Source organism: Poecilia reticulata, chromosome 3 (assembly GCF_904066995.2).
Source record: "Poecilia reticulata chromosome 3, P_reticulata-male-v2, whole genome shotgun sequence".
Taxonomy (NCBI): domain Eukaryota; kingdom Metazoa; phylum Chordata; class Actinopteri; order Cyprinodontiformes; family Poeciliidae; genus Poecilia; species Poecilia reticulata.
The window spans coordinates 27,429,381-27,453,218 of NC_088832.1; the positions used below are offsets into that span (position 1 = coordinate 27,429,381).

General features: G+C 38.7%; 1 long non-coding RNA gene across 1 annotated transcript; it reads left to right on the plus strand.

Moving 5' to 3' along the window:
• The first annotated feature begins 2,967 nt into the window (after window positions 1–2,967).
• Window positions 2,968–23,838, plus strand: LOC103462650 (uncharacterized). The gene is made up of 3 exons (XR_533366.2): window positions 2,968–4,409; window positions 16,066–16,210; window positions 19,347–23,838. It is a non-coding gene; the product is annotated as an uncharacterized LOC103462650 (long non-coding RNA).

Sequence of the window (23,838 nt, forward strand, 5' to 3'; positions counted from 1 at the left end):
TCGCCCAAACAACCGCCAAACCCAAACAGGCAGATTTGAAACGGGAGGAAATGCATTATGATTGTCCATGAACTGAGGAAGGTTCCAGTAATTTCAATTTCAACAAATCTTTCTTGACCTTAAACTGTAAAATTCTCTCAAAACAGAAACTCTTATTTTGGTGCAGATTTAGAAATGTTCCCTGTTATTTCTCACTGACAGAGGACTGTTTTGTTCTCTTTTAACCTAATCTAAAAATTTCATTGCTGCAGCTCTCACTTCCATACCATCAGACACAGGCCTTGGTGGCAGTGTGGTCAAAGCAAACGGCATTTCTTAAGGCTCTTTGGTGTCCCAAGTTGTTATACAGTACATGGGAATGCAGGGCACTTCACACTTAGCATTGAACTCTACATCTGCTTTCATTCCCATGGGAAAAGACAGCAATAAACAGAGGAATCCTATCAGCACAGGAGGAAGGTAAATGTTTAAGGCCACTCAGACAACAGGAAAGCAGTGATTTCCACCGCTGAAGATGAAAAAGAGTGCAGCATGAATGTTTTTAAGCGAATCAGTCCTAACCCAATATACCACTTCGATGTTTCAACTCCATCACAGTAACTGGTTTTATTTAGTGTCTTCAAAGGTCAGTTTCTGATGAAGTCAAAGTGGTGTAATCAACCTAAATGTTTATTGCCAAAAGTATTAACTCTGCACTTACTCGGTCACTTCAAGCTGTCTAAAAATCTGAGCTTTAGATGTTTTTCTTTTCCTTCAGGCCGCAGAGGACGGTTATTTTTCACCATTATCCTGATCGGTTTCTTTTCCACAGACACATGCCTCCTCCAAAATTACGCCCAGGCATTAGGCAGATCTATCCATTTGATCCATCAGCAGAAGGACCCCGCTGCCTCTGGCCTCTGTGTTGTCAGGACACAAAATGAACATTTTTGTCACCACCCCTTCTCACCTGTCTTCTAGTACTATCGGTTCTACATGCGAAACAGATTATGTGCTAATAATCCCCTTTGTATCCAATTATGGTTTGAGAAATGTTACAATAAATCTTGCGTATTTATGAAAAGTAAAAATAGGATCTTCCAGGTTTTTATGCAAGTTGTAAAAATACGATGATTCAGACAAAAATGTGGCTATCTCCAGTGCAAAGTAAAAAAAAATCAACTTTTTTGTTGGGCAGTTAAAGTTATCCAATCAATAAGATGTAATTTAAACATCTGCTGGTTATTTTATATAAGAAGCACCCTAAAAATAAATTGGTCTAATTATTTTTTGGGAGCTCTGTTAAAGATGTGGGAAAAGTCAATGGGCAGCCATGACACACATGGTCCAGTCACCGTGTTGGTCACCGTGGTGGGTGAGAGAAGCACCAAGATCACGACAGAGAAAAACTTTGTCCGTGAAACACGATGGTGGTGATGTCATGGTTTGTGCTCAGTTTGCTCATCTGTTATTGGATATCATTTAGGCACACTTTGTTTTGAAATACAATATACTTACAGATTTTGTTTTTGTTAAGGTTAATGTTTCATCAAACAAATTTTAAAATTAGGCAAAGAGAGTAAATTCAAGAGCTATTTTTTAAATGAGGGTTTTATTAAGGGATCAGTTAGATTTTTGGCCTTTATGTTTGTAACTCTTTTTAGATTTATACATGTCAATGACTTTGATTTTCATCTATTCTTGAATTTCTTTAGAATGGATGATGATTTGTTGCTTTCTAAGATCTTTTACTTTAGATTTCAAGTTTCCAAAAAATGTGGTTAAACACATTTAAAATGTGATTTAACAAGAGAAAACAATAACTTTTTCATATTACGCCAGTTTGATTTGGATGACTTGATTTCCTTAATAAAGAAAATAGACATTTGACTTTTTAGATCCTCTAGTCTAAATCATGACGTTGATGGAGGATTTAATGAAAAAAAAAAAAAAAAGGTGAAAAACTTTTTCAGGTTTAATGTTTGTCCATGCAAAATACCTTGTATAGCCAATCTGTGCAGAAAATGAGGTTAACAGTCTTCCAAGCAACTAGATGTGCAAAAAGGTATTGTAGTAATTAATGCAAAAGTAGGTCACATATACAACAGTATACAGTTTGTGTAGAAGAAAGTGAAACTAAAAAAAACAAAAAAAAACATTATTTTGGTTTGTGTTGTATTTTAAGATGTTTTTGTTCTGTTTACTTACTTTTCTAGTTCATCTGTATTCATGTGTTTGTCCAAACACCACTAGTAAAGAAAAAATGAACTTTTTATGGAGGGTCACTGCATGACTGAACCTTAAGTTTTTGCAAACACATACAAACTATTGCACCAGACAATTGACCCTTTGAATGTATTTTATGGTTTTTACCTGACTACTCTGCGAAACTTGAGCTCATCTAAGTGAATCATAAGTCATTCTTCCACATTTTCAGAAAGGACCTGTACACTTGGATGAAGAATTAATTGCCCCTAAAGCAACAGCTACCAGATGTTGTTGCTCCTGAGAGCCAGGTGTGGATAAATTGCATATGCAGAATGTGTGTAAAATATTTAAAGTCGTATCTTTCACTTAAGGTGGGAAGTGTTTTTATTGCCCATCACTGCTTTGAGTACGATGAGCGGAGAGGCCGGCGGCCCCCCCTGTAGGGCCTGCAGCGGTGGTGCTCAGCACCTGTGGTGTTAAGAATATGGATGGTGAGGCTGAAAGTGAGACTTGGCATGAAGCTGTGTTGCTGTGGGGTTGGTGTTGGGGTGGGGGTCCCTCCACCTGCTCACCTTCTAATTCCTGCCTGGCTGCCACCTTTAACACTGCATTATTTACAGGTGCCTCTGGATGAGGACAGAAGCCACTGTCTTCTTTAAACATGAACCGCTGTGTGGATGTGTGTGTGTGTGTGTGTGTGTGTGTGTGTGTGTGTGTGTGTGTGTGTGTGTGTGTGTGTGCGTGTGTGTGCGTGTGTGTGTGCGTGCGTGTGTGCGTGCACAGGATCTATTGGAAAGTGAACACCTTTCTGTCTTACAAGCAGGTCTCAAACAAATGATTTACTAAGTTTATATTACAACTAGCAGGAGCTTACATTTATATGAATTATATGTGATAAAGCAGCACAATGTAGATCATAATTATGAAGTGCAAGAAAGATGATTCTACATTTTTCTGCAGCGAGTCTATTGGAAATGTCTCTAGAAACTGGAGATTTTGCCTGTTCTTCTTAGGAAAGTAGCTGAAGTTTTGTCACATTGGAGCAAAAGCATCTTTGGAGATCAATTGTCACGTTTAGCCACAAATTTTCAATTGGATATAAATGTGGACATTAACGGGGGCAATTAAAATAACTTGATCTAAAACATACGATTGTAGTTCTTGGTAAATGTTTAGGGTCGTTATCCAGTGGATATGTTGACCACCACCTGATGCTCAGGCTGGTGTGTCTTACAGGTTCTCTTATAAGACTGGACCAGTGACGTGCGGTCAGGGGAGGCATCATTTTCCTGTCATCATGGAAAAATAATATTTTATAAAGATATTTTCACCCTGTGGTTTGTACTATAAAATACCTATTTTTTTCATTTAATTTAACCAAATCTGATTAATTTTTTCTTCAAAATCGTTGAATTTTCGCATTTTCCCATTCAAATGCTTGGAAGCGAAGCAGGTGAGGCAGCAGCGAGCTGAGCCTCACCTGGGACTGTGCAGCCTCTCGCTAACTGCACCGGTTGCCATTCTATGAGAGCATGCTCCTCCTGTTTGTACGTCGCCAATAAAATGGTTAAAAACATTTAATGTATGAACAGATTTTCCATAATTTAGCTTATGTATTTAATGTACTGTGTTTTTATTGTCACCAACTGTGTGTGTATCGTGTTTTGTGTGCTGAGGAGCGATCATAAACGGCAGAGAACAGATTCGAGGTGAGGCAGGCAGTTTTCGTGCCTCATCGCTGGGGGCGCTCATGATCCCAGACATTGTGACTCCACAACTGCAGAGTAAGAGACAGTAACGGCGAGCTAGCCATACAGTAGCTGCGCTGATACGGAGAGCGAGAAAGACGTGGTATTGAGTTGCACTTTAACGGTTTCTCCCTTTGCTGTTAAGCACAGCACGAAATTAATAATATCTACATGTCTAAGTTTGATTGAGATAACGGAATTATTCTGCGGCGCGGCTAAGCATCACGTTAAAGAATAGTCGTTTTGCCCTCCAGCATTGTACGCATGCGCGAAATTTCCTTACGTAAACAATAACATGCGGGGGTCTAGATTTGTAAATCCGATTATAATTAAATCGGTGCCTCACCAGCTATGAACCTCACCCCACGTCACTGGACTGGACCATTCGTCTTCACATAAACTCGGGCCAACTTTCCCCTCCCTGGTGAAGAAAGGCATCCCCACATCGTGATACAGCCACCACCATGTTCCACTGTGAGTATGGTGTGTTTAAGATGATGTGCAGTGTAACCAGAACACACTTTCCACATGCCTACTGTGTTCTCTTGGTATCCACATTTTTCTTGTTCTATTCCAAAAATCTGGTCTTTCACATGGATATTTTTACTTAGGTATTGTTTAACTTTTTTAAATTTTATCTTGGAGATCAGAGCTGGGAAGGACTTCATAGCATCCTAGTTACCAGTGGGAAGAAAGTTGGATTTGCTATTTGTTTTGGTGTTAGTAGCACAAGCTGATAGCAGTCATTCATTTTATGTGTTCAAACATCAAAATAGTTCAAACATCAAAATAATATATATACTAATAGATATTTTATAACACTTAGAACTCCTCTATCTTAATGAGATACAAACCATGAGAAGCACAAATAAATAGCTAATAATGGCAGTTTTCACTACATTCTGAATGCATGGCAGCCATACTGGATACTCTGGGTTCCTCAGCGATCTCCGACTTTCACTGTCGGAATTTCAACTTCTTGTTTTATTTTACAGCTTGAAACCTGGATAATCTGACTAAGTATAAAAAGAACACAAAATTAAACTAAGAGACAGTATGTTCCCTCATTACGCAGTCGTGTGTTTTCATTGTCTGCATATATTTGTTATTAAAACAGAATGCCCCCCTGGTTAGACTCTTAAGAGTAGAACAGGACTTTATGTTCATTAGTAGCATAGCTGTAATATGTAGAAAGCTGCTGATGTTTCTATGCAGTTAAAAGATATTGATTTTAAGATAATAAAGCTGAAATGAGGTGAATAATTCCTTTCAAAAGGTTATCCACACCCTTTATATCTCATGTGAAGACAATGAACAATCCACGTCTTTTGGCCAGAGAACAGTGAACTAAACGGTGAGCTTCTTTCTTTTTTTCTTTCTTTTTGAAATTATACATACTTTTATCCACTTGGTCATCCATGCTAAATTGAATGAAGTGAACTATGTCCTGCTCTCCTTATCAATGACCTTTGCTAATCACTCTCTTTACTCTTAGAAAATGAAGTAACAGTGGCAGATCAGGCAAATTTAATCAACGACACTTTTGATTGTCAAATGCGGTCACATGTGGATCAAAGTACAATTGAATTATTGTATTGTTCTGAGGGCGTGTCATTACTCTCAGCAATGGAAGATTCCTGTTTTGTCACTATAAGACCAACATTAATGCCAATAATTAAAAGAACTACAATTTTTAAAATTAATTTAGCTTAACTTCCAGGCTGTTAAATTACTCTTCAAAAAAAAAAAGTAAACACAAGCTGCCTATTTCCATACAACTGTATGTTATATAATTTAATTTCTTTTTACCATGAGTCCCAGTTGGCACAGTCTCTGTCTTGCCCAGGAAAACGACCGCTTGCTGGATGGACGAGGTGCTCCCTGTACAGATAAATGCATAAACACTCCTTGTACCCAAACAAAGGCATCAAGCAGGCATTTCATTAGACCATTGTGTGATATGGCAGGCCGCTGCTGTGAATGTATTTATTAGTTTGCGATACATGCCTTTTCCTGTTGTTCCCGGGGCAGTGGATAATGCTGGTTTTGTTCTCGGCCCAGTGTGAGCGGCGCCTCAGCTGCCAGCTGTCAGGGGCGATACCGTCTCATTTGGATTCCCAGCCTGCTCGCTGAATGGCTAATTAGATTTGCCATTTTCAATCCACTGATTGCTATACATAATGGGACAAAGGAGGTGACAGCATGTAGCATTCAGATTCAACTGTAACAATTAATAACTGCGGTAATTAACATGTGTGTTGGACACCATTGATTGTGACATTACCTGCAGTAAGGATGGCCCCGGCCCCTGCCGTTTCATTACAGAGCACAGATATAGATTGTTATTAATAAACTGCTCGCTGCAGCTCAGAGAAGGTTATTAATTACACAAATTAGCAAGAGCAGGGGTAATCAAGTTAAAGCGGTTTCATTCCCAATAATTGATCTAATTTTTACTGACCACTCCTGTTCCACGGTGTCACACAGAGCCATGTGAAGAGAAATCACCTCATTAACAAAAGTTTAATCCTAATCATAGTTCTTTGGTCTGCCAGGCTTTAAGGTCATATCTGAATGTCAGAACCATTTGAAATTGATTGCTGCTAAATTGAATCAATGTCATGTTTGGAGAAAACAATAACCCTTAATGGATGAGTCAGGCTTGCGCAAAACAAACAAGAGTTGCTTGGAGGTGTGGATGAGTGGGCACAGGGAGTTTGGGTCGGTTCTGACACTTTCATAATTCATTCTGTCCATTGTTAGAGATCTGTCAGGATTGTGGGCAATTAGCAGCAGCTGCAGGGACCTGTTGGTGTCGATACAGAAAGGGGAGCAGACCGGGAACAAATGAAGATAATGGTACTGACTCTAGCTGATAAACTTTGCGTTCACACTTTTTTGCATAGTTATTTTTTAAAATCTATTTCTGGTACCATACTTTTGACATTAATTTTTCTTCTAAAAAACAGTATTTTAGGAGCACTAAATGTTGGTACTTTGCCCAAACCTAGTGGTTACTTAATAGACAGGTACCATACTTACCAGCACTTATTATGCATTTGTCTGAGAACCTAGAGGGAACCTACCTGTTACTTTCCAGATCTTACAAGGTGCTTTTGCACTAAATGTTATGCACTTTTCCAGATACTTTTCCTGAACTTACTATATACTTTATTAGAATTTTTTTGTGATCTTATAGGGAACAGTCTTTGAATTCTAATGGAACTTGTTAGTTACTTAGATTTATAATACTGTGCATTTACGGGTCATTTCATTTATTTTCAATTTATTTTCTTGGACCTAGCACAATGCCAATGCCATAGGTCTGAACTCCTGCAACTCATCTATAGTCAAATCACATCTGGCATAAAAGCAACATTTCATTCATACAGTGACACCAATGTTTCTCCATGCTACACCCAATTTAACCAACCAGTTTAAAACTGTCTGCTCTCTGGGAAACGTATCTCTGATTTAATAAACATCTATAAAAAAATTATATCTTGCAAGAAATAAGAAAAATAAAACAAAGCTGAAATAAATAAAACCAGAGCAAACTCATGAGGTAAAGTTGTGCAAATTACTTTAAACAAATTACCCTAATACCACAAAATATTGTAAAACCAATAAACTTTTCTTTAGAAACTGATTACTTTCTTTACCTGCATAAAGATCCCTACTCCGTAGTTTAGTAATCACTTTTTCCTTAATATTTTAAAAACTTCTTTAGATCCATGTTGTAAAAGACAGAGGTGGGCCAAACAGAGACCCCCCCCCCAAAGCTTGTGCATATTAGCTTAATATGTCTATCTTTACAGCACAAAGGCCAATTATTCACTTTGCATTGGCATTTTAGCAATCTATAGCAGTAAGTTAGACATGTTAACTATTGCTAAATAATAATCTAATGGAACATTATTCAATGTTGATTTTTTTCTTTATGCTGTCACAGTTTTGCTGTGTCTTGTGTTGGAGGGAGTAAGCAGGCTTTTTCTTTTCACTAGAATGATGTTTATATATCAGAAAACTGTTTGAGTATATCCCGGGACGGCAGAATAACAGCATTTCCATTCTCCAGGCTGACTCAAGATATAGATTTTTAAAAAAGTGCAACTCCAGAGCCCTCTTCACATTGCCACTATGCCACTACCTCTTTGTAACAAAACAAACCCCCCCACATCAGATTTCTTTCCCCACCACCACCTGGCAAAACAGCAGCCATTTCCATCATCCGGAGTGTGTGAAAATTCACGCTCATTTTTCTCAACACATTCTTTAATATGTGCTGTTCTTCCCCCCCAGCCCCCCCTCCTACTTCCTCTCTCCTCCTGCATATGAAATCCTTCCATTCTTTGCTGCCAGCACCCAAAAGATGCATCCAATCATCTCCAAGCGATGGCAGTTACAATTTTCTGTGAACAATTTGCTCCCTTAAGAGGAAAATTGCTTTCAATATAAGCTCCCTTTGAAAGACAACAACAATAAAAAGATACAACTGTAATACCGCTGTCTCTGTCAGCACTTGTCCGGGACGGCTTCAGTGGGAACGTATGACTGGGGGATGAGGTGCTTACAAGTCAGCCTTGTAATATCAGCATCTGTGTGAAGCAGGGTTGGCAAATGAATCCCACTTTGAACATAACAGCTTGGCATCACATGAAAATGACTGCCATGAGCAGTGGCTGTCAGATATGCTCCTGCCACGGTGCCGGGGAATTGTCATTTATTATATGTTGTGCCTGCCTCTGTCAGCTCGCGTTGAGTGCGTGTATTGATTTGCAAGAGCAAAAGGGTGCAGAGGTCACTTTGATCAACACTCTGCAACACACAGGAATCACACAGAGCTGACATTCCATTATCTGAGACAAAAGGGATCCAGAGCAAAGAATATGTTAAGGAACAGTGGACTTCAATACAGCAATATGACTATAATTAACAGAGAAATGGACTGCTTGTGTTGGCGCTGTCTGCTCCTCGACACAATCGGGGTGTCCCTTTGATATTACACGCTCAACCTTCTGGCTCAGCAAGTCTTCAGTTGGCCTTGTTGCTTTGTCAAGTAAAATAAGCTTCTTTTATGCACATTAAGATCACTTGGTAGACCAAAGGGGACAATGACTAAAGGCATTTGTCTAAATTTTTTAATTGATAGCGTACCGGTATATTAACGTTTTTTTTCTTTAGTTAAAGAAAGAACATAGTTAGGCATTCACGTTGATGCTGGGTTACAACAACTGACAGCACAGAGTTACACTGGAAGACCTTGGAGGCTCGCAAGTTAAAAAAAAACTCTTATCAGTTGTAATTCCTTGAAAGAGCCTACAAGTTCTCAAGTAAAGAACATAAATGTCTTAAGCTAATAAATAAAACTCAGAACACAGAATATGCACATTACTTGTCAGAGCAGTTTTCGATGACACATGTAGTGAGTGGGTTTCATCTCTAATTACATGAGAAATGTTTTGTTTTTGAACTCAAGTCGACAGACATCATGTCTGAGGGTGCATTCACAGCAGCCCAGTTCAGTCTGCTTTAATCAAACTCTAGTCTGTCTAGAAAGACCGGTTTGCTTGGGGAGGTGTAAATGCGCAATCAAACTCTGACGCAGATTAAAACAGTGAACTGGTCTGCCTAAAAACTAAAGTCTCGATTCCATTAAAGTGAACTCTGGTGTGGTTCGAATGCATATGTGAATGAAAGCGGACCGAATGCCAGTGGACCGTAGTGTGCAAATACAACCAAAACAAACTCACTAGTGTAGCACTAGTGAGAGAAATGGTTGTGGTCTTTTAACAAAGTCGAAAGAAAAATCCTGCGACCAGTAAAATCTGATGCTATTCTATTTTTGTTAACATTTTGTAACGAAGGAAGTTGCGCACAATGTCTTCTTCAAAGGTTTTGGTGTCGTTACCATCTGTGGTTCTTGGTGCAGCGCGGAAGGGGAAGAGGTAGCTCAAAGGGTTTGATTTGTTTGACACATTGCAGTGTGAAAGCGACTTGCAGCAGCTGAAAATGTAATAAATATTGCATTTTTGGTCCCCATTCATATCTAGTCTTCCTGACTGTCAGGTAGGAAAAGTAAACACAGTCAACTCTTGGGCTTTTACAACATTTGGGCTACGGTTCCCCACCAGAGTTGTTGTACTTTAACCCATTTCTGGTTGGAATTCAATTCTCAAGGTGCTCTAAAGCTGAGTGGGAAAACTTTAAATTGTAAGTGAAGTGAAAGGTTTGTTATTGATGCCAGTAATACACTATGACATGGTGGAAAAAGCATTGCTTAAATCATGTTTTCTCCACAAGGGACTCTTTGAAAGGTAACAAACCTCCCTGAACAGACAGCAACAATATGCTTTTCTTTATTAACAGGTCACTGGCAATAATTAGGGAGATGATTTCAGGCGTAGGTGGTCGCTTTGATTGTGCTCTTACACATGAAAAGTGTCTCATTGCTTTTCTTTGAGCCTGCTTGACTGGCGTTATTGCATGGGCAGGCCTTGCTGCTGTCTTTTCCTGCCTGTCAAAGTCATGAGAGGATCACTTTATCATCGTTTGTCTGCTGTGTCTGACACTATTGAGTAGGAGGGAGCCCTTAGGGAAATGGGCCAGGCTGCTGTATTTGCTGTATGCTCTTTCTCCTTTTTTAACTTAGTTGCTAGCCTGGCTTTATCAGGATTGTTATTTCATTCTGTCAAATTGCTTGGAAAGGCTTGTCGCGCGACTCGCAATGACCAGCCAGACTATCCTAATGTGGTACAACTCAATATGATAGCTTGTCAAATCCACAGTGGCACAACGCTGCTCTGCGAGACCTTGCTGTGTTTACAGCCAAATGATTTTCGTCACTTTGTCGTGTTTATTTTCTTCTTATTGCAAGTTTTTATTTATTTCACTCAAAATTCTAAACTATATTTACTGCTTTGAAAAGAAAAGTCTGAATCTAGATGGGCTATTTATAGCAACATTAGTATTAACGGCACATTTAGTCTTCGAATGTGAAATGTAACCATGCTGTTTGCAAACTTTTATTAACTGTTCTTGCATTGGTCCAAAATGTCTGATTTTACCCCAGTGTTTAACATAAACCCTTGACTTTCATTTCCAATCAAAATAATACCATGTACTTTGATAAGATTAGCTTTCTTCAGAGTCATCCTTACTCCCCACATAACTAAAACCTGGTTACATTTAATCTTGCTTCAGTATTTTAATCTAATTTTTAAGCAAGAGATGCTGAAGTAAATTAGCATTAGATCATTCTTCTGTTCTCTGGAAAACAAAGCAGTTTAAAGAAGACTGGACAGCGCATGTGTGACTATGGAGATAAAGCTTAATGATATCATATAATGGTACAGCCAGTTCCCAGTTATCAGAAGTTTGACTGGAGGAGCGTTTGCATGCATCTGTCCTAGCACAGGCGCATCATATATTACACACTGCTCTGGGCCAACGCACAATGCAAAATTGATTAATATTTGCTTTCAAAATGACACAGCTTGATGCATGGGGGCTCTCCACATGGAAATGAACACTTTAAAGGAGATGAATAGCCTCAACGGAGGATTGTAAAGTTCAAGCAGTGGATTTGCATATTTATATTACAGGTTGCTGATAATAAGCAAGGTAGAAGGAAGTAAATGCAATCCGTTTGTCAATGTACAATTCTTACATTAAAAAAATAGGTCTTATTAGCCTCTGGGTGCTGATAAGCTGGATTACTTGCTGCACTGATGATGTATTGGACTGCATTTTGCCTTCATAATGCAATTTAGATGAAGATGAGCACAAGACAATTGATGATTCGGGTAGAAAGGTTAAGGGAATTCAGTCACATTATCATGGTTGTCATATAATAGCATATTATATGTTTATGTGACTTCCAGTGGTGTCTGGTGTCTCCTTTCGTCCAAGTGTTATGCCAGTAAGTCCAGTAATTTTCCCCCTCCACAGCAACAGTGGAGGTTGTGTGCATCGACTCCACAACAATGCTGCAAGAGCCAAGAAGTTTTATATTTTAGTTTGAGGCACTTATACCATGATGTCACATATTAAACACAAAATGACTGTTTCATCAAGACTTGATAGTTTCATAAAAGTTTAGATAATTCTCCTGATGTCAATGGCAAGTTTATTAATGTGGCACATTTAAAACCATGATCCAAATGCTTCACATCGAGTTTAGATTGCTAAAAACTATTTAGCTTCTTATATACGCTCAGTCATAGCCAGGGAAAAAGAGACACAGTTTTAGTAGACTTTATAGTTAAGATGGGGCTAAACTATTTAAAACTTTCAAAGTAAGCGATAAATGTGTATATGGGATCATGGTGACGGACCAGAGATGGTTTGTCACTGAATCAAAGCATTTGTAAGATTTGTATTTCATTTTCAGTTTGAATTTTGGAAGAAAAAAAGTGTTTAGAAAAAAACTGTTTAATACATGGCAGCTTTTGAAGACGGTTCATTTTAAACAGCAACATTTCAGACACACTCACAGTCTAAATGAAAAAAGGTAGAGTGAACTGCAAATGTATTCAATATGGATCAATTTAAGTAAATAACATGCTGACATATAGTTGAATCATACTATGAGAATGTGTTACAAAACAGGTTAAAAAAGCAAAGTTTTAAAAACTATTGATCTGTTTTAACTGCACGTTTCTGTCTAGAACAATTTGTCTAATTGTTAAAATATTGGAAGAAATCAGATTTTCATGATAACCTCCCTCATGAGGTTGTGAAACAACCAACATACCAAAGAATTCAGATTTTTTTTTATCTACTTGCCCTGGGGTTATTATTCCATATTTGAATAAATGTTTTTCACATAGTTAGGTTCAGTTTAACTTTTCACAAACCAGTAAATGCCTTTGAAATAATAAGTTTACAGTTTTGTTATTGCATACCTGAAAAGGATAGAAGGCGACTGCTATTAAATAAAAAGTTACATGTAGAAGCTTACAAAATTCAGGTGAATTTACAAAAGCAAACAGTGGTGGCTCAAGTGGCCGTCTCTGACTGTTGACTTATTTAACTGCTAAATAAATGCATATTTGAGTCACACTTCTTTCTTCTTTATTCTCAGATCAAGTGTTGCATTTTGAAGATAAGAAGCGCTGAAAGTATCAGAAACCAGATATTCCTCAATAGCTGGTGCGATATGAGTAATGAGGAAGGACATATGTTGCATGAAGCTTCTGTGTGAGAAAGATGACACCGCCCAAACAAAACACAATATATGTGTAATCTAATATGTGCCATATGTTGACCATACATATGAGACCTCCCATCTTTTTGCTAAAGTGAAAAATGAAATCAAATATCACCAATGAGGAGGGCCAATAAAATTACGATTAACAGGAGTGCAGCACACGCCTTTTGTTTGAATGGGGACATTTTTATGTTTTCCTCAGTCGTTTTTTTTCCCCCCTTAAGCTCCTTAGCAGCTCATTATGGCGTGGTCCATGCTAAAGGACTTGGCCAGGAGTACAGGTGTTAAAATGCTTTTGGCTCTAGCAAACAGCCCAGAAGCAGCAGGAGAGTGGGTCTCCTCCTCTGCTGCACCACTGTTTCAGGAAACTGCAGATATATGTGAGCTGCACACTTACTTCCAAATGGGTATGCATTTTATGTTCTGCAATACAACTTGGCATCATTTAACACGTCCTTTCTGTAAATGCTAACTGTAAACAGTTACTCTCACACATGAAGCAGAAGTCAAGAAGTGATTTAGACGCACAAAGAGAAAGTTTCACAAAGTGGACACATCCTTCACGTGTTATCCACCATTCATATCTAATAGGAATGTTATTTTTTCCAATTAAATTGGCATAAAATCTCCCAGAAGAGTAATGGAGATTTAATTTAATTTTCTACAAGTGCTGTAACAATTGTCGAGTCAAACAGTTTTTGTTGGCATACTTAGGGATCGGATCCCAGCGAGGACAAGAGAGCGGTTGAGGCCCCTGTGCATCAGTTGAGCCATAAATCTCCATCATTTTAACAAGAACAGACAGGAACCAATTTGTGAGATTTATGTTTTTTTTTCTCGCTTTTTTTCCCTCTTGTTCTCTCAAATATGAATGAAGAACAGACATATCTGTGAGGCAGTGATGAGTGCGCTAAATCCAATCAGAGTGGAAAATGAATTTTAACGGGCTTGTCGTTACAGTTTAAGCCTCATAAGGAGCTACTCCTTCTGTCATGTTAATTCAATTCCCCATCACGATGAACTCGGCAGAATGCAGAAAACTTCTCAGCCATAAAACGGCTTTAAGGGCAAGCGTTGCATGTTTGAGAAGGAAAGATATGTCCTCTAATTGAATAATAAACAATGTCTAAATTGCATTATAGTCCTTCAGGGTAATTGGATTAGGAGGAGGGGAAAACTGCAAGCAAACCTCATAATAATAGCATATAAAGAAATGGATTGGGAGCGGTACGCTGGTCATTGATGGGACAGGAAGAGTCTGTGCTGCGCTGTGGCCTTGTGAATGCGGCGCTTTCACCATGCCTTGTCTGCAGTCGAGCTTTCACAGTTCCGCAAACGAGCGCAGACAAGCTCGCCCGCACTCGGGTGCAAACACTCGAACTGTGAATCAAAACATGCAAAGTTAAGTGTCAGGTATTTTATGTGGAAAAACTCCCTGTTTTCTAAGGTTCCTGCTCCAGTTTTAGCTAATATTATTACAACATGATCTCTGAAATATTCATTCCTTCAAGGTTCAGAAAATTATATTAAAGATGAAAGCGTTTCTGGCCTAATTATTTAAACCCATCTCTCATGACAGAGGTTGTGTTTTTATTTTGTTTTTATTTATTTATTTTTTTTTCTCTCTCTTCCAAAGGAAAAAAAGGGAAATTACAAAACCATTAAACAATGTTAACATATTGAGGTGGAAGAAAATGTGAAGTGCTCAATCCGATCATTACGCTTGGGGAGTCGTATAAATGTGGTGGAAATAAATCAATGAAGGGAATGCACCAACTTTAATTTCAGCAAACCTACTAATTTACTCGAGTCAAACAAAGTCTGCTGTGAGGATATTATCACGCCTTCAGATGGAAGGTGGTTTTGCAATCATCCTGCCTTCTAACCACTATAATATGCATAAGTGAAAACAAGTCGAGACATCCTGTAGTGAGCACTCACACACTCCTTCTAAACACTACTTTTCTTCAAAACCCTTTAAAATCTCATTGACTGACATTATAGATTTAGCCACAACTACAGCAGAATATTAAGGATATTTTTATGACCTCGAAGGGAAGCTTAGAAAAGAAGTGTTGCATGAAAAAGTTGACTAACGCCAGGAGACACAGCCACATCACTCCTGTACTTTTTTCCCTCCGCTGACGCAGTGCATCCTAGAGTTGATTTTAAACTTTTAATGTTTGTTTTCAAAGTTGTTAATGGCATTGCACCTTCCTGTTTATGTGATCTTTTACAAGCACATAAGCTGGAGCTCTTTGGTCTGTTGATCAACATCTTCTGGAAGTTTCCAGGTCAAAGTCAAACACCGAGTTGTCCGTTCGTTTGCTGCATCTGGTCCAAAGCTATGAAATTCATAACCACCAATAATCTACATTTGTTTAAAGCTGAGCTTAAAAACTAATTTTTAGAACTGCTTTAAGCAGATAGTTGCACTCAGGCTTTTATTTTTCAACCAATTTATCTGTTTTTATTCTAGTCTGTGTTTTTTATGACTGCACTGATGGAAAGCACTTTGGTTTAGTAGTGATTGTTTTGGAGTGCTGTGCAGTTAAAATTTGATCGACTGTTTGAGAATATCTTATTTTTTTCAAAAGTCAAACATTAGTAATTAAGCTTCCCCTTTTAATCAATAGGACATGAATCTAATAAATGATGAAAGAACAATAGCATCTATTTTATCGTAATGTGTGTGTTTAGTGCGCCGTTGCTGCAAGTTTCTGAAAGTTTGCCTTTGATTGGTTGATCATGCCCTGATGATGGCTCCTTCCCTGGGAAGCAGCTGATTTCTAAGACTTACACAAAACCAGGTTCATCTATCAGATTGTTTTGCAGCAAATGTTTTTGTTTGGTGTGTGCACTTTGCTGTTTTAATCTAGTTTAGTGTAAAACTCCTGCTATATGTTTTGTATTTTCCAGTTTAACCCAGTTCTGAATTGAAAGTGAACCACTGCCTGGACATCCAACAAGCAAAGCCAGAACCAACAGTCTGTGCTGCCGGAGTCACTCTTGGAAGCTGACAATCCCACCGGATGACATAATCCCAGAACTCAAAGAAACTCAGGTTAGTTCTGAGAAATTATGTGTTTCCACAACCTTGAATTCCTCTATTTTTACATTTCCCAAACATCTGCATCTGAAATTTACAGAAGACAATAGAACTAAAAATTCAAGTCCATTAAACTTCCGTCTTTAAACTCCAGAAAGACTAGTAAACTTTTGATAAAAGTCAGACCTTTAATCAGTTTGAGGAATGCTCTGAATGTTAAGCTTCCTATAAATAAAGTTCCCCCTTAGCTGTTGCACTACTTAATTAAATCTTCAGAAAGTGGACCTTGGGTTAATCAATAATAAAATCAAGTCATTGATTACATTAATTATTAGTGTTTACCCCAAAATATTCCTTGACTGCAGTGTATTCATCATAGTGATGTTGGAAAGATCTTAATCTAAGAGATATAGGAGTCTCCCTGTATCTGTAAAATTGTGATAAAGGTCCAGATTATTACATTACAGATACAACTTAACTGCTACAATATCTTGAGACTATAAATCTTCTTGCGCTTCAGAATTTATGCTTTGTCTCATAAAAGCAGAAGCTCTGATGTTACAACAAAATGCATCTTGACCGCAGAGTTTCCATTTCCCAGCGGAGGAGTTGAGTCAGACGTCCTGACAGAGCGAATGCCTCAGCTCTACTCAGCTGCCATGCCGTGTCGTGCATGCCGTAATCTGATAATATCAATCATAATTGTGTTAGATGTAATCCATCAGACTTTCAGTTTGTCAGGGTCAGGGTAGGAAGCAAGGCCCCACTTGCCATCAATTATCAGACATAAGAGAGTAAGAGGATGGAGCTCTCCTCTATAAATAATATGGTGTGGCCCCGGCCCTGCCGATCGATGCCGTACAGTTCCACTGTCATGGCTTTAATGGCAGCTGGCTTTCTTGGCTACGTGGATCAATAGCGTGTCTCCTCGGGGCTCAGTCTGGGTCCAGGTCACGCCTGGTGATGGGGGCGTAAATGACACCTCTGTTGTGATTGGAAAAATGCGAACCTTTTGGGTTATTTAGTGCTACCACTGGGTGTTTTTGTTGTTTTGTTTTTTTTTCTGGCAGAGCCTGTGGGGGGACACCTGTTGGGATGAGTCAAACATTTCTCTTATGATCCGCTGCAGCTCATAGTAAACATCTTTTATTTTTGAGTGTGTCATTATAAAGATTTATGCGACTCTTTAGTTTTTAGCTTTTCCAATGGTCTTGGGTTATATAAACAGGGACGACTGGCTGTTTAAATTCTAAACAGGCTGGTTTGAAGTGATGTCTAATTGAAAAACATGAAGAACCACAGCGGCTCAGTTTGAATGTCAATGGATGCAAGAATGACAGGCAGCACAGCAGACAACCAGGCCGGGGTAGCTGGACCAAAACTTACGAGACACATAAACAAACACAAACACACAACACACAGCCTCACAGAGACACAGATCAAAACTAAGTGGGATTATGTACAAAACAGCAGCATACACATAAAACCAAAAATGACAGAGGTAGATGGTAAAAATGCTCTGCCCTCAAAGAAACAAAAGCAGACACATGGAAATCAAGATGTTTGCAATAAGAGTGCAGTTCTGGTTGCATGAAAATATCTATAACAGTTCGTTAACTTTTAAGAGCCTCTCCTTCAAAACAAACAGAAATAATTCATTAGTGGGAAGGTTCAAAAAGGGGGGGCTGAGAATAAAAAAAAAAAAAAAACTATCATTACAACAACCGGTTCTCAAATGTCATGTGAAAATACTGCAGCAGTTTCTCATGGGGGGTGAAATGAGAGCAGCAAGACACGAGTTGCTGGTGTCATGGAGAGGCCACAGAGCTGACACAAGTCTGTCCGCTTTCCTGGCGGTGGTGGCCTGCCTGAAAGAGCTGCTGTGTGAGAAGTAAGAAAGATATTGATCAGAAGGCAACTGAGAGTCAACCCAGTTCTATGAACTTTCTGACTAAAGCCAGACAACATAAAAAAATGAGAGAGGCCATCTTTAATGTGTAATGTCATTCTGCATTGTGTCTTTCAGGTGGTGCTGAATGACAATTAATTGAATCTTGAAAGATTTTCTACTGTGTTTTAGCTAGACAGACATTCTGATATGAGTGAATCAGTTCATAGTGATAACTCACTCTCTATCGTGTTGCTGGCAGTTTGGGCAAACAGAATGGTGGGCCTGGTAACCTTGCAGTGTCGAAACAAATTTGCTCTGTAAAATGGGGGGCAGCGCTGAACATCATGCATGTTGCATAGTAAACTTTATTCAATTAAATAAATGATAAATATCTGCTTCAGGTGTAAAAGTGGACAGGGCCTGAGACATGTAAAGAGTCAAAGATGATGTGGACAGAGAGAAAAGAAACAGAGAACAATGAAAACAATGACAATCACAACAAATTAAAAGAAAAAAAACCCAATATGTACTCAGCAATATACCAATTTCTCAGGTACAATAGTTTAGTTGCTTGTCGTCTCTACTATCAACATAGCCATTCACATAGCCCATCTCAGTGCTATAGGTGTGGTGAAGATAACTGTCTGCAGTTCAAACTAAGCACCAAAACGGTGAATAAAGTGGATTCCAGGGACTTTCAATGGTGTAGAGGACCGAATATTTTGAAGATGACCGTGAGCTAACTGTGCCCCAAAGATTTTCACTGGACTTCAACCCAGTAGATCAGCTTTAGGATGTGATGGAAGGGGAGAATCACATCCTGGATGTCAAACAACTGCCTGCCGTCATGCAAGTAGGTCTTAGGTTTCAGGACCTTGTTAAATCTCTAACATGAGGTGATCGGCCTGGTACTAGCAGGTTGTGCTTTATGATATATATAAACATGTGCTGTGAAAGATATAAAAGCAGAAACGTTGTACCTGAAAGTCCACACTAGCCTGGCGTAGAATGCAGTGTGGTTTGTCCACCTTTAAAGTAAGACATCCAGGTCTAAATTCAGTCTAGAAATGGTTACAGTGAATGAGTAAAAAAAACTGTGTAAATCAAGTTTAAATCCTTGCTCCAGAAGCTGCATTCATTTTCCATTGACCTCTTTCATTAAGAAGTAATTGAGAGGAGGGTCTGCTGCTGTGCTGCTACCATCAGCCTGGTTCTGTCCTGGAACTAATGGAGCTTCCTCTGGGCTGCTTTTCCCCTCAGATGGGCACAGCTGGTGGGAGATCCGCCACCTACTGTGGGGTCACCCCCACCCTCCCTGCCACCTGCACAGTTTCAGCCACATCTTGACTTGCACCTTCATTGTGCTGCGCAGATCTCAATCCTGACAGAACAACAGGAGTGCAGTGGAGTTCCAGGCACTGGAGGACCACCACAGAAAGCTCTGTCGGCCCTTCAGAGAAATGTTGTCAGACTCTTTTTTTCATTTTTTTTTCTTTTTAATTTTTTTCTTTTTAATTGTTCTCCCATAAAAGCCATGGCGACAGACTGGTTTGAATAATATGACCATCCAACAAAACAATGAGATTACCTTTGCAGGCTTTGGGTCTGAGGGTGGTCGGCTCCACCTTGCTAACATTTTACATGACCTGCGAGACGAGTTCTGGAAAAAATGGACTCAGGTCATAAAAACATTACAAGAGGAACTGTGAAGCAGGCACAAAGAACTATTTAAATGTTTTGTTCAACGCAAAAAAGACCCTCTTTCTGTTTGTTTTTTTCACAGTACCGCTGCTCAATCAAACCTGAAGTTGTAACTAACCAAAATGTGTGGTGCAAGAACTTTGAACAAATATAAATGTTAAACTAATTTAGAATTATATAATAAATAATTTTTAAAATGTGCAATATTTTGTAAGACTATCACAGAACCAACCGATGTGAGAAGCACCATACCTCTGCAGTAACAACCTTTTGCCAAGAAGACAAAGGAACTAGAAAGGGGCTACTTTCCACTTTGCCCACAGCGGAAAGTCTGTGTGTGTGAGAAGGTTATAAAAAAAAGCGCACCTTCACACGGTGCAACTTGTAAAACATGGCAAAGGCTACACCCTTTGCAGCCACACAGCAGGATCCAATTAGGTCTCTTATCTTGTAATTATGTCTCTTACACATCTGCATTCCAGAGTTTTTCAAAAAAAAAAACCTGCTGTCCTTTTTCTTTCTAACAAGCTCTCAAATTAATTAGAATGCTCTGTAATTGAACCTCTTCATGGGTCCCTTGGCAGGCAAAATATGCTAAGCTAAATCTGTATTAGCAGAGCATCAATCATAGCTGATCAACTGATAAACTGTTGATGACAGCAGGCGCTAAGTGGTTGCACCTTCATGTAAATGCAGTGTCCACCTTGCAGCAGATGCAGTTTAGATCAGAGGTGGAGGAAATGTGTCCCAGGGCTGGCCACTGTGGGGCACTGCGCTACAGATCACTGAATGTCACCACACCAGAGTCCACAGGACAACATAAACATGTTCAAAACGGACATGACTGTGTGCTTAAAGGAAGCGCACACAGAAAAGTTTCTGTTCTCTCACACAGTGCTAGATATCTATCTTAGTGTGTCCCAACATGTACATCCAATTCAGATAGTCACTTAAATAATTAAAACATTTATCTAAATACAGCATTTTAAAAGTTGTTTTTAATATAAATTGCTTCACATGTCTCCTTAACAATTGCTGATGTTACAGAATATGTATCATTACTTGTGCAATGAAACTAAAGGCAGCAGAAGGCTGATATTGTGCAAATGCCTGTTTGTGCCTTATAGCATGAAAGTGATCACAGGTTAAACAAAGTCACAAGTTCCAGTATGACAAAAAAAAAAATGATCAGGTTCATTCAATTTCCACAAACATGCTTTCCATGAATGTCAATTAAATCAAACAGACCTTGCATAACCTGACCTCTGTGTGCAGATCACAAATGGTTTGAACTTGTACAAAGATCTAAAGGTTACACACAGCTGGATAGATAATTTCCTAAAAGGAAAAATAGTGAACATATTTGAATAACAACTTACAATACTGCTTACTTATGTTTTTAGTTTACTTTGTTGCGTTAATTTAATTTAGAAAACGATTTTGTTTTTGAAAAAAAAAAAAAACAACAACCTCTTATGGTAAAAACAAGCATGGAGTAAAGCATGCCTGGAGGGCTTTTTCTTTGTCTGAGTGCACAGTCGAGGAGTCAAGTGTTCTCACAGTTTAACAGGTTCTTGAGCCTTAAGAGGGGGAGACGTCCTTATGTTGTGAAAGTTGTCCCAGTTATGCAGAGTGGAGTTCAGTTGATCAGAATAGGAAAAGAAAAAAATAAGAGAGCTTAGCCAGAGACTCAGAGGTCTATGGTCACTATGAAGGAGCAACAGAAACTCACGGCCCAGGTGAGACAACATATTGACATTGTAAATATCCTGTACTTTGATAGTGGTTTATCAAGTCCTGAGGACTCCGAAGCACTTTATTTACACTACATTCAGTCATTCCCCCATTCATAGACTGATGGTGGTAAATGACACAGTCGCCACAGCTGCCCTGTGGCAGACTGACCCAACACTGGGACTCAACACACCTTTTTCAGGTGACACATGCTGAACAACGTTAAAGTCAAGATAGAGGAGTATAATATAAGACAATCTGAGTAGAAAACTTGATAAAAGTTGCAAAAGATAAGAGATTTAAGTTGGAGTTTCATCTTCCTCCAGGACAACAGACTCTCTGTCTGAATCTCAGAGCCTCATTTGACAAAACAAAATGGAGACAAAGCTCAAAAGACATGAAAGTGTGTATCGCAGTCAAGGATATCAGATTTTATTAGTAAAACCGATTTAATTTTTTCACAATTATGCACATAAAATCTGAACAAAAGAAATATTCTGAAGTTTGTTGCAATTTGGCAAAACTTGAAAAACCTTAACATAAGTCAGTATATTTCTTTAGATTTAACAGGCACTGTACATCTGAAACTTACCTTTCATTTCAAAAGGAACCTTTCTCCTTCTTTTCAGCAGCTAGTATCTCGTAGGAACCTGGCGATTAATAATTGTTAATGCATGTGATCTCTAACCTGAAGGTTGTGTCACAGATAGTCACTCATGTTTCACAAAGAGCCGGACAAGCAGGGCAGGGGATCTGAAGGTGACTGCAAGGGGCAGATGCTTTCTTATGAGGCTGAGCTCACTTTATTAGCATTGATTCCCTTTTTTATGTATTTTGTCGCAGCTAATGCTATCGATCAGGCCTGCCACTGGTCATTGCTCCATTAAAAATTAAACAAATACGTTTTTGTGTGTGTGAAACATTTACCTTTTAAAATGAATCTGACATGCCAACAGAATTATATTGTTTAAATAGACGAATTTCAATCATAAACTGCTGTTTTTAGAAATCAGTTTATGTAAAGCTGTCAGGTATTTCTTTGTCAAATCAGCCTCTGATATTCACTTTTCATCGATCAAGCCCCAGCTGTGAGATAAACACAGCTGCTAATTTAACCCTTTAGGAGAAATTATCAAAGAAAAGAAGTTTGCTTTAAAGAGTCATGCTTGGTGTGGATGTCACCTCCCCCTTCACCCACCCCCGCATGGCCCAGCAGGCTGACAATACAGCCTAGGGAAGCAGCTATAGAGATCGAGCGGAGTTGGCTTGTCCCCTCCGTCTCAAACAGGACCCCCACTGTGGAGGAGAATAGTAATTAGCATGCTAAAGGTAGTGCAAATGGAAGACCATCTTTGAATCAGCCCTGAACCAATTTTCCCATTACGAGAGCTACTAATAGGCAGAGCAGCTCCGTGTTTATGCAAGATTATCAAGCATGTGGGACTTAGAGGGCAGATTCAGGAGGCTAACGTGTGTTAATCTGTGGGTCAGAGAGTCAGAAAGGGCCTGAAATGGAACATCAAATGTAGCCACAACAAAGATTTTTACTATAAATATAAAACTGTTAATTGTTTTTTAAGCTAAATTTGATAAAAATCAAAACAAAAGTTGGGAAATTAAAACTTATTTGCACTCAAATATTCTGCTAACCAGTCACTGAGCAATCGTAGCAGGGCTACTCCTATCACATTTGGTTTGGCGCCCTCCATATTTGTAATATCTATAAGCATCTTCAAAACTTAGATCAGCACAAATCTGTTAATATTTTAGTTTTATAAGTTTTTATTTGAATAATATCTGAGCAGCACAGCATTAATAGACATACAAATACAATGTTTTACATTTCATGAACCACTGCTTTTTGGGAGACATTTCATTTTTTACAGATAAAAAACTATAGCTTCCTGTACTCAAGTTGTATTTCTTGTTTTCTGTCTCGCTCTATCCTGGCTCATTTTCTTTTAAATATCACACATAACAGAAATAAATGACTTAGTGAGCAGAAAAGGGAGAATGAGCCAAAAAAAAAGAGAGGAGTAGCCTAGCACTGCTTTAGTCGCAACGACATTTTGATGCTAAATTATCCTTAAATCTATGCTTAACGTACAGATCCTGAGTTTTACTCTAGCTGTACAGAATATAGGTAAAGAACAAATGTTAAGATATACACAGCAAAAAAACTAGAAACATTAAAAATATACAGTAGGACAACACCAAACATTTTCTACTTTAAGCCCATCAGTAAAGTTTAGCTCCACTGTGTAAGATGAAGCGTTCTTATGGCGTCTCTGAGTGACATGCAGATGCAACAGTTGGT